The sequence below is a fragment of the Vespa velutina genome, chromosome 1 (assembly GCF_912470025.1).
Source record: "Vespa velutina chromosome 1, iVesVel2.1, whole genome shotgun sequence".
Lineage (NCBI taxonomy): Eukaryota > Metazoa > Arthropoda > Insecta > Hymenoptera > Vespidae > Vespa > Vespa velutina.
In genome coordinates, this window is record NC_062188.1 from 19,384,334 (window position 1) to 19,396,356 (window position 12,023).

The window sequence follows — 12,023 nt, forward strand, 5'->3', positions numbered from 1 at the left end:
ATCTTCTTCTTCTTCTTCTCTCTTTTATCTTTTTCTTCTCCTTTTTTTTTACTGCGATAAGAACTCTCTTCCCCTCTCATTTTTCTTTTCTCTCTCTCTCCCTCTCTCTCTTTCTCTGTCTCTGTCTCTCTGTCTCTCTTTCTTTTCCTTTTCTTCACTCATTCACTCACTCTCTGTCTTTCTCTTTCTTTTCCTCTTTCTTTCTCTCTCTCTCTCTCTCTCTCTTTCTTTTTCTTTTCTCCTTTTTTTTAATCTCGCATCATGGTTACGAACGACGACTATGGCCACGGTCGCAGTGGAATGAGATATTTCGGAATAATGAGCGTGGTTGGGCGTGCCACCGGATAAACTGTATTTATGAGGCTTGCCTACCTCGCAGCTTTCTTCGGATTAAAGTCCTTCCCGATCTACGCTATGTCGTTGTAGCCGATTCTACGTACCTGGTGTCTTTCGCGAAAATTCATGCGATCGAACAAATGCGATCGAGTTGGACGGGTTTCATCGAGGGAAAGAAAGAAAGAAAGAAAAAAAAAATTGATACAAAGAAGAAGAAAATGAAGATGAAGATGAAGATGAAGATGAAGAAAAGATTATTTTCGTTTTCTTCTCTTTTTCGTCGAATGAATCTTGACAAATGAATTTCTATATGTAATATGATTTATTTGAAATATCTTGCGAAAGGAACAAAAACTTGAATAAGTTGATTCTTGTAGTCGTTCGCGTTAAAAAAATTTTTAAGAATATTTGATTATTACGTTAATGATTAACTTGCCAGAATAAAAATTTAAGAAAGAAAAAGAAAAAGGATTTTTTTTTTGCTTCTTTTTTTTTCTTTTTTTTTTTTTTTTTTTTTATTTTAATTAAGAAAAAATGAAAAAGAAAAATAGCTCAATATAAGCAAGTAGTGGACAGCTAACGTTAGGAAAAGTCATAGCGCTCAAAGGGTTAATGATTGTAAACTCCAGAAGGCTACGAGTTTGCTATTAAAAGAAAAGACAGGGACGTTCGTAGTTCACGGTACAAAGAACGAGAAGGAATGTGTGCTCGGTCTTTCCGAGTGAACATTTCTTCGCAACGTGCAAATCTTCCACGAGCTTCTCTCAAAGGAATTTAATGGTTGAGTCGAGGAGAAGTTTGTCATTCCCCGTATTCATAACCGAAGAAAAAGAAGCAGACACACGTTTACTCTTCTTCTCTTTTTACGTGCGTCAACCGCGCAAACTTTACACGTTGGTACTTTCTTCTTCTCGTTTTTTCTCGTCCCTTGAGCGTTCCTTAAAAGTGGATTCGCGCGATGCACCAACGCCCTTACCCCTGCTTAAGAAATTTTACATTTCGCTTATCGTACATGATATACAGGGTGACTCGTCTTCAATTTGAATCTTTCGACCTGGAATTATCCACATTTTTACACTTTGATAAATATAATCCGATTAAAATTTTTATAATAAATTGATATTGTTTCTCCGACGATTTTCTTTTTGTTTATTTTTTTCTTTTTCTTTTTCTTCTTATACATTTTTAGTCGAACGTACGTTAACATACGATAAACGTTTTCTATCTAATATCGAGACAAGAGTATAAGATAAAGAACGTTAAAGCATTATGACGATAGAAGGTTCGAAGTTACAATTACTGTAGGGTTAAGGGGTTGACAACGGCCACAGGAGAAGGGCGGTGCGAAAGGTCGCTCGAGGGCTAGAGAAGTGGTTGCTGGCATAATTCGTATTGTGGTCGCAATGCCGTTGGCGCGTCAAAGTACCCCACGTAATCGCGAAGCGAGTGAGGGTGGAAGGGACAGAGAGAGAGAGAGAGAGAGAGAGAGAGAGAGAGTAGCTACATTCTTCCGCGTTTTTTGCGCTCGAGTACATTCCGACAATTCTAATTCGTAACGTGGACTCGAGGAGAGGAAGAGAGAGAGAGAGAGAGAGAGAGAGAGAGAGAGAGAGAGAGAGAGGAAAAGAGACCAGCTCGAAAATGTTCGCTAAAGCGCAGGTGCGCTTCGTGCGTCCAATAAAAGGGAAGGAAAACGGGGATTGTTGTTACGTTTCGAAAGAGAGAGAGAGAGAGAGAGAGAGAGAGAGAGTAAAAGGTGTAAGAGAGAAATGCGAAAATGGTGAACGGGGTACAACGCGATTCTGGCGAGCCCGACGTGCGACCGGCTTGATTGTCGCCACCGCTCGCTAACAATCGCAGTTTGTTATTCGGTCCAATTAAAACATCCTCTCGCTTCGACCTCGTCGCCAGCAACCTTTCCTCTTTCCCTCCTTCTTTTTTATACAGCCCTCATCTACACAAACCACCCACTCTCCTCTTTCTCTTTTCCTTTTACAAAAGTTCATTGATACAATATGCACGGTACGCAAGCTTGCCTCTATGCCTATGCTTTAACCCTTCTACCTTTTTCTCCCTTTTATATATCCTTATTCTCTGCTACTCCCGTGTACGTTCTCCGTCGTCTCTCGTATATTGCTTTCTTGTATTCTTTCATTCATTTATTAACACTGGTCTTCTCCGTTCTTTCCTGTTGTATCTTTATCTATATATATATATATATATATATATATATATATATATAATATATATTGTACATATTATTTAATCGTAATATAATATTAATCGTAATATAATATTAATCGTAATATAATATTGTACATATTATTTAATCGATTCAATTTCTAAAAAAAGAAGAAAGAAAAAAATTAGAAAAAGAAAATTTCTCGTTAAAGTTACTAAAAAGTTAAGCGATTCCTTTCGTTTGTTCAACGTTCGAAAATGTCCACTAGCAATTTTTCAGCAATGTTTTTCTTAAGGCATTAGAAACAAGCACTCGAATTTAATGCGATTCCCGTGTACGACCATTCCGCCTGTGTTCTCCTATCGGAACGCCATTTTGGGTTCTCTGTCATCGAGAAGTACACCCTTTCGTCGGCCTTAAGAAGTCCTCGAGTTCCGGCGGACCACTCCAAACTATTTTCGTATCGCTATGAAAAGAAATCGATAAAGCTGGCGGAGGGCGACTCGAGTGAATAGACAAGAAGGGTTCTTCTATGGGGCGAACATGACTTTTTAGAAAAAGACTTTGACGTCGTTTATAGTCACGATCCGAATCTTTACCTATTTTTATCTTAATGTTCTTTCTTCTTTTTCGTTTCTATCCTTTCGATTCTTTTCTTCTTATTTCTTCTTTTATTTATTCTTTTTTTTTTCTTTTTTTTTTCTTTTTTTTTTTTTTTTTGATATTTTTTTGTCCTTTCTTTTTTCTTTGCTTATTTCTCAATGATGTCGATAATAAAATACGTAAGAGATTTCGATTTCATGAAAAATCGTTCGTTTCTTTTCTTCGATGTGAGAAAGTAAATTTAAAAGAGAGATAGAGAGAAAGAGAGAGAGAGACAGAGAGAGAGAGACAGAGAGAGAGACAGAGAGAGAGAGGGAGTGAGACAGAAAAGGAAAGAAAAAGAGGAGGTACGGAACACTTACTCAAGATTATAAATCGCGGTTGATTTAACGAACTGAAAACCGTGTGAAAACGAACACGCGGCGTTTAAATTCGTTGTTCGCCCTTTGATTCGGTACACACGGGCTGGGCTAGCACACCCTTTTTAGAATCGCAGCACGTGTCAACGCGCTTTAAAAGTACCGTTCTCGATACGATACGCAAGACGATTCGAAACTTTTAGCAGGCCAAACAGTGCGTGTTTCGAGTTACTTAGTCCAATACGAATGCCTTGGTATGCGGGCTCGAGTACATATTATTGTTTTTAGTACAAACATACTTTATTGACGTAAAGCATCCATTATTTTCCATCCTTATAATGGATTAAATAAGTTCGAAGTACGATATCAATATATATATATATATTTTTTTTTTTAAAGGGCAAGCGAAATCAAACGCACTTTCAAATTATTTTCTTATTTTCGTATTAACATTTCGACTGATCTCTTTCTATGTTTTATTCTTTTCGAAGTACTTTTCGATATGGTATGATAATAGAATGCAACGAAAACATTCAATTGGTATCTAAAACGCGTTATTCGAATTCCTGATAAATTGGAAACAATCGGATTTATCTTTCGTTTATTTTTTTTTTCTATTTTTTTTTCTCTTTTTTCTCGACGACATTTGAAAAACGACCAATATGGATATCCATATTGCTTACGTAATGAGATAAAATTATAACGAATACGATGGTTAAATGCAGAAATTGTTTCCTGATTTTCTCGATTTATTTATAGACTTGAAATTCGTTCTTTCGAGCGAAGAACATCCAGTAGTTATTCTCCAAGTTCTCTCTCTCTCTCTCTCTCTTTTCTTTTTCTATTGCTTTTTTCTCACCCCTTGACAATAGCCATTATTTTTACTGAGATTCCGTCGGCGTTTATTTATTTCGTTTGTTTGCTCTTCTCCTCTCTTTCACACTTTTACACCTCAGACCCCTCTTTCTCATCCTCTTCGGCAGATATAGTAGGATAAAGAATTGGCGCCGATCGCAATATGAAAACGGAGGAGGGCAACGCATGGTCATCGAAAGGACGATTTACCGCGAAATCGAAGCACGTGTTTTTGGCAGCAGAAGCCAAGAACGCTGACAATGTCCGATAACTCAAACAGCTCTCGTCGTATCCAGTCTCTTTCTCTCTTTCTCTTCGTCTCGGCCTCATTCAATCTCTCCTCTAAATTACGATATCCTCGCTAATAATATATATATTTATCCCGATTTGCCCGTTTCCGTTTCCATTTCCGTACGACGTTAAAACAAACAAACAAACAAAAAAAAGAAAAAAAAACATTTCGAGGACGCGCGTCTGGATTTAAGAGGAAAACAAATTTATCCCGAAGGAACGACTATTCTCCTTTCTTTTCATTTCTTTTTTTTTGTTTTCTTGTTTTTTTTTTTTTTTTTTTTTTTTTTCAACGACAACTTTTCAAAGTTCAATCAAAAGTGAAAGTAAGTTCTTTTTTTCTTTTTTTATTTATTTTTTTTTTTTCAGGTAGATGTAGGGTAGAGGGTGTGCGTGTTACCGGTACGACGTAAGGTAGGTATAAAAGGGGTTCTTTAATCGTGAACCGCAATTGCAGTCGATCGTCCAAGGGTGCAATCAATTATCTGGCAGTATAACCGCCGACTAATCTGTCTAATCCCAAACGCAGAGGGCAGCCAGCGAAGCGCGGCATACTCGCTCGTCGATCGCAATTACCGGGCTGTGGTTAATAAGGAGATCACCGAGGGGTGATTTCCTGGGACGGAGGTGCACACGTACCTAGTAGTAGAGGGATAGAGAACTTGGTGGCTGAGAGCAATGGCGAACCCGGGTGCTACGGTGGATGGGCTTTGAGTTATATGCGCGCTATCGACAGCTAACGGAGAGAGAGAGAGAGAGAGAGAGAAAGGGAGATTGGTGAGGGAGACGTACGGGGGTTGTTCGATAGCAATGGTGACGGTGGTGGGTCGACCGAGAGGGCAGACGCGGACCGGCGAGCACATTCACTCGTCCTGATAATCGGCTTACGGATTGCCAATCATCGGTCAAAGAGCCGACAAGGACAAGGAAGCAGGACGAGCTTTTCTTAGACCCGCTTCGCATTTCCTCTCCTTTACCATTCTTTTTCTTATTTCTTCTTTCTCTTCTTTCTCATCTTCCTCCTCCTCCTCCTCCTCCTCCTCCTCTTCTTCTTTTTATTTCTTTTTTTTCTTTTTTTTCTTTTTTTTATCGAACCATTATTCTCTTCTATTCGTAATATATCATACAAATGAAAAATCTCTATTTCACAAGTGCGAAAGAAAATAATCCTGTAATTGTTTTAATTAGGTATATTATAATTTCTTATTTGTCATCCTCGTATTTTCTCGTTTGTTTTATCAACTAAGATTCTTCTTAATTTTCGTTATATCATATTGAAATGAAACGAGCCTGTTCCTCCCCATCCTGGCCACTTATAATTTGCCTGTCGGTAATTAAAGGCACCCGATCGAACACTTTCGATGTATTTCGAAATGAGAGACGGATATCGTCGATACAACGAAGCCTACCTACAGAATGTCGGAGTGGTTCTAATTAATTAACACCTGGCCAGGGAAAACTAGGCACCACTGGGTGTGTTTCGTTGGCTATAACAACCTCTAATTAGTAGCAGCGCACGCGGTAATTAGTGTTTACACGTCATTATCGGCGATCGAATTCGATGGAATCAATTATAAAATATGTCGGCCATTTGTTGGTGTACTAATACCTGTGTGCGTGGTTGATCGCACATGCGTGTGCTTGTGTATATGTGTGAATATATGTACCAACATGCACACATAAACGGGCACACGTACGTGTAGATGAAAGAATACGTTTGTAGGAGAACGGGAAGCTGGGCGTAACACTCTCGACACCTTTGCAACCTCTCGTCTCCTACAGTCATACCTCTCACTCCATCTCCTCCTCCTCCTCTTCCTCCTCTTCCTCTTCTATCACGACCTCCTGCTTCTCCAAGCATTGCTAGCGTCGATCTCTTGTCTCTCTTTTCCACCGAAAGCTGGCTCAGCTTGACCCGCATCGTCGAATCGGCAATTTCCGGCTCGGCTGAAATAAAATTTCGCCGCCGAAGGAAAAGCCAGTGGTACGGCTTGGAACGTCGGCGGTGATAATTATTGTCGACCAATTAGGACCATTTCGATGGCACCGCGAGAGGAGGGAGAACCCGATAAAACGAGAAGAAGAAGAAAGGAAAAAGAGAGAGAGAGAGAGAGAGAGAGAGAGAGAAAGAAAAAAAAAGGAGTCGAGGTGGACGGTCGATTTTTACGAGAAATCAGCGATTTTCCACCTTTCTATCCACCCTATGGTCTTTCCATTATTTTTTGTCTTCCGTTTTTATCCTTTTCTCTCACCCTCTTCCTCTCTCTCTCTCTCTCTCTCTCTCTCTCTCTCTCTCTTTCACTCTCTCTATCTCTTTTTCTCTCATTTTCTTTCTCTCCCTTCTCTCTTCCTCTTTCACTTTCATTCTCCCATTCAATGAGATCCGAATCGAAGCTACCCTCACGTTAGAGTCGGTTCGAAGGTGGAGCAGAGGGTAAACACTTGTAGATTTGGTGCACGTTGCCAACGAATGGGCAAATAATTGGTGAGTTTCGCGAATCGAGTTGGTTGTTGGTTGGTTGGTTGGTTGGTTGGTTGGTTGGTTGGTTGATTTGTGCGCACGGAAGCTCTCTCTCTCTCTCTCTCTCTCTCTCTCTCTCTCTCTCTCCCTCTCTCTGTCTCTATCTCTATCGTATACTCTACATTCTCGATCTCTCGTTCTCCTCCGCTAGGACTCTTTCTCTTTCAAAGTACTCGCAATTCGTCTATCTCGTTCGCGGCACGTCGCTTTCGTCGTAGGACTGAATGTTGGCATGATTGAAGCCTCCCATATACGACCGTGCGAACGCGCATGGAATCTCTGATGACCACCGAGAAATTCGTCAATCCGCGTGGGCGCAGAATGAACTGATTATTATTTTAGAATACTCCCGATACACAACAACCTTTTACACTCGATTACAATCGTTCATCTCGTGGACATCGATAACCAGCGTTTCAACCATTTTCCGCGTTTAGAATACGTAATAAATTGTACTTCTTTTTTATTTTCTTCTTCTTCTTCTTCCTTTTATTTTGTTTTTTTTTTGTTTTTTTTTTTTTTTTTTTTTTTTTATATCCTTTTCTCTATTCTCCCTTTTCTTTACCGTTTGGTCAAACTTCGTCATGCTCATTTTAAAGGCAGATATTTTTCTTTCTCTTTTTTTTTCTTTTTTTTTTCTTTTCTTTTTTTTCTCTTTCTTCTTGTTCAGAAGCCAACAATACGCAACGACCTTTTGCCTCCTCGAGTGTTTTGAAACGCACGGGCCACGAGCACGAGATCAGGTCGATCGGATTTCGTCCCTCGGAAGCCATTATCAGGTGGATCGATTCTCGAGATAGAGTGCCGTAAGGCCTATCGATAACGAGGCGAAATACTTTAAACCGAGCCTGATACATCGTCCCTCGGGGGAGTAAGGTTCACTCCGATGAAAGTTCTAAAACAGCCGCGATAAAATCCGTCCGCTCATTCCTTCGTACTTTACGACCAGATGAACATCCCTTTATACCCTTCTACCCTTCGATAGGGTCTTACAAAATCTCTTTCTACTCTCATCTCTAGCTGGCTTTCAATTCGAACTTTCAAACGGATACGGATATAGGAATAAAGTGAATTTTTTTTCGTATCTCTATGATATCATTAAATAATTCGTTTGTCTCAGAAAGAAAATGACAATGACGATGACGAAAGTTTGTTTTATAACGTTTTACTTCCATCTGCTAGGAAACTCGAATCGTTCTCTGCGTGAGCTCGGTGTGGTCCAAGCAGAGAACAAGAGGGCCGAGACACGAGACCCTTTATACTAGCTGGAATCAAATTCTCCAGGCTGAGTTAAGGCTCCACACGGACACTCATACGAGTAGCTAGGAAATGTCGTGCGATGTCAAAGCAGTTGACACGTCGTGTAGTACCCCTTCTCTCTCTCTCTCTTTCTACCCTCCTACTTCCCCCCTTTTGGTCCCATTATTTAGCCAACATCGGAGTACGCGTGAGGGGGGTCCTCTCTCTCTCTCTCTCTCTCTCTCTTCTTGGGGGTGTGTTTCAGGCACTGCCATAGACGCCACACTGGGAGGATGGGAAGAAGGGTAGGTTAGAGGTCCAACTCCGATTCAGGAAAATATATGCGTGGTGTGTGATTGACGCCTACACGGAACGACACAACCTCCTCGACCCCTTGTGCTTCTAAACACAGAACTCAGCTAGGGTCCCGATAGACTCATTTCTCATAATGGATCGAATCTCATTGGTTTTGCCTAAGAACGCGTCTAGAAATTTTAAAGATCGATCGATATAGTTCGAATCATTACGAAAATTGAATAAATTCATTCATTTAAAATTCATCCATTTTTCTTTTCTTTTTCTTTTTCTTTTTCTTTTCGTTAGGTCTGATAATGAAAAATTATGAAAATGAATTTTAATAATATAACGAGTATCGTTAAAATAAAAATTTATCATTGATTTGTGATGAAAATGATTCGTAAGTTGTCAGGGATTAAGATTATTATAGTTTTTTTTTTTTTTTTTTTTTTGAAAATTTAGCAAAGGTCGGCCGTGGAAATTGGTAGGTACTTTGATATTAAAAAGTCTGTATATAGCATTGTTAGAGCGCACGGTAGGGCGTGAATTGTGGCGAAGGGGTGTGTCCCCCTTTTTGCTATGTTAGGGTCGGCCGAGTAACGTGGTGATATATAGGGTACGTGCAAAAGTGGGAAAGAAAAGGAGAGAAAGAGAAGTGGGGGGTAAATAGTTGTTGCGCAAAGGAGGAGCTTGGAGAGTATTCGGCTCGTGTTAACTGGTGCTAAGTGAATCTGTGGCTATGCTTTGGGAACGCATTTTCTCGGAGGGTTAAAAACACCATACGAACATCATTGAATTTCCTATAGGACCAATTCTATTTGACGTACCGTTTACATGAGGGACATCCCCTAACTTCATTTCTTTAGTTGAAGTGTCAGAAACTTACACACTGATTCCGTTTGATTATGTAAATATTAAAAGTGTCTATGATTTCATTGTTTTTTTTTTTTTTTTTTTTTTTTGTTAACTTTCTTTCTTTTTTTTCATTTTTTTTTTCCGAACGAATGTTTTTTTCTTTCCTCACTCCGACCCTATCCCCTCCCTGTCTTATAATCGTTGTTACTTTGATTTTACCAGAATCATTTAAACAAGAAAATTCTTTGCGTGCAATAAAGTTTTCCTTCTTTTCTTTTTTCTTTTTTTTTTTTTTTCTTCTTTTTTTTTTTTCTTGTTTCACCAGTAAAGGAAAAAACGTTTCGTTTGATTACGAGAAAATCATATGCGCGAGATGTTTGGACAATAACGAACTGAATGGAAGAAAAAAGAAACGTCTGTGTTCTCCATCCTTCCTTCCTTCTTTCTTTTTTTTTTTTTTTTTTTTTTTTTTGTTTCCGCTCTCCGACAACCTTGTTGTTTCTTTTGACAAAGAGAATCGTAGGTACACGATTCTCTTTGTGGCCGTCCACGGCGCGGTCTTAATTATTTTTCGCACGCTCGTCGTCTTAATTTAATTAACGCATTACAAACTGCGTGTTAATTCATTTGGGAAAGTAAGTTTCCAAAGTAACAAAAAAAAAAAAAAAAAAAGAACAAAAAAAAAGAAAAAAAAAGTAAAAAAAAAAGAAAAAAAACCCAAAAATTGAAAAGAAGAAAAACGAGACGAGGTAGACCTCTTTTGTTCCGTTTTTTTTTTTCCCCCTAGCAAAAATATTTTTAGAAATCTTTTTAGAAATCATTTTAGAAATTACATAATCGATAAAAGTACGAAATTGAGATATATAGAAATCGCATGAGACAAAATCATTAATTCGTCATGTTCAGATTTAATAATATAACGGGATGATGATGGGAGTCGATATCGATGTCACGATAAAATCAGGATAACTATAGATACGTATATAGGAGGTAGTATGCCAATGTGCGTATAATAAATCGGATTATTCGATATGCTGGCTAGCCATATGCTTGGACGAAGAGAGAGGGAGGAGAAGAGGGTTAGAGGTGCGCGGTAGAGGAAGGGTGCAGACGATCGAGCATATTGTCGGAACGAAGAGACGACAGCGGAGAAAAGAAGAAGGGTGGGGTGATGGGGTGGGGTAAGGGGGTAGGGAAGAACGAGGACGGTCACCCTTCGTAAGCACGGGGGTAGAGCGATCGCGCGTTACGGTGCCCTAATGCCTCGCCACTGTGGGATAGTTAGACTATCATCTGTGTCTGCAAGAGCGCACAATTTCTGAGGGAGGGGGGGTTGATTTGAGGGCAGCCTCCCTCGTTTCCGAGCGTAACGAACGTAAGCTCCACGTCGAAACGATCTCTACGATTTGCCTCGATGTCTTATTATATATAGATTCATAAAATACATGCCATTGCCTGTCTCTTTCGAGAGTTCATTTATATTTATATTTAAGTGTGTATATATATATATATATATTATTTAAAATTAAATTCATAATCTCTACTCGAAAGAATTGGATTTGAAACGATCCAATGAGATATTTCGAGAGATCGGTAAATGATACGTCATAAATGGATACGTGAAGGAATATATAGTATATCGATTTATCAAGGAAGGTTTATATATCGATCGATTATCGAATCGTTCGGATTTTCTCGTTACGTAAATATTATGGATTTGTTCGAAATGATAGTAAACCTTGGAGAAAGGTCCAGTAGATATGAAGGCACTCGTTAGTACATCAGAACCCTCTTCGAAAGGGAAGTAGCTCCAATCAGAGACTACTAATAATTTCTCTCCCTAAGAGCAACCTCCTGCCATGGCAATAATCATTCCTGACCCCCCTTTTCCCTTTTCTACGAACTCGAATCACCACCACTGTCTACAACTACTCGCCATCATTTCCACCCCCTCCGCAAAGGGACTAATCGTTCGGTCTCTCTAATGATTTATAACCGACGATCGTTCACGTATACGATAGTAAACCTACTCGTTTTTCGATACGTATGAACGTGTAAATATGTAAGTATGCGTGTGCGCGCGCGCGCTCGTCAACCGGAGGATCCTGTTGCGGACCCCCATGGCGTTTACACCGTGGGATTGGGACAGGATTTCGTACGGCTACGAGTGCCGCACTCCGAGTTCTCGAGTACCCCTGGACTCGTGCAACGACACCAGCTTCCGGCTGGGTACCACGAGACTTTTTGTGAGAACCCTCCGAGCCCCTACGACAGCTCAAAGACAAAAGGGGTTTGTCTTCCTCTCTCGCTCTTTCTCTCTCTCTCTCTCTCTCTCTCTCTCTCTCTTTCTCTCTTTCTCTTCGTCTCTTGGCTTGTGCCGTTTTTCGTGCTAGAGCCAACACACGTTGACATGTGCCATATTAATTTCTTTGTTAAATAATTCGCGTAATCAACGTTCAATCGAATAATCAATATTTTTCTATTA

At 39.7% G+C, this 12,023-nt stretch overlaps 1 protein-coding gene across 11 annotated transcripts in view; it reads left to right on the top strand.

Moving 5' to 3' along the window:
- LOC124956326 (transcription factor Sox-2-like) overlaps positions 1-12,023 on the top strand; it is a 325,693-nt gene that overhangs the window by 87,325 nt on the left and 226,345 nt on the right. Inside the window, exon 5 of one of the 11 annotated variants that reach the window (XR_007103222.1) lies at positions 4,996-5,040. The exons of the other annotated variants lie outside the window; for them this stretch is intronic. The gene's annotated coding sequence lies outside the window, so the exon portion shown is untranslated. The remainder of the gene's footprint in view (positions 1-4,995; positions 5,041-12,023) is intronic. 11 annotated transcript variants of the gene reach the window in all.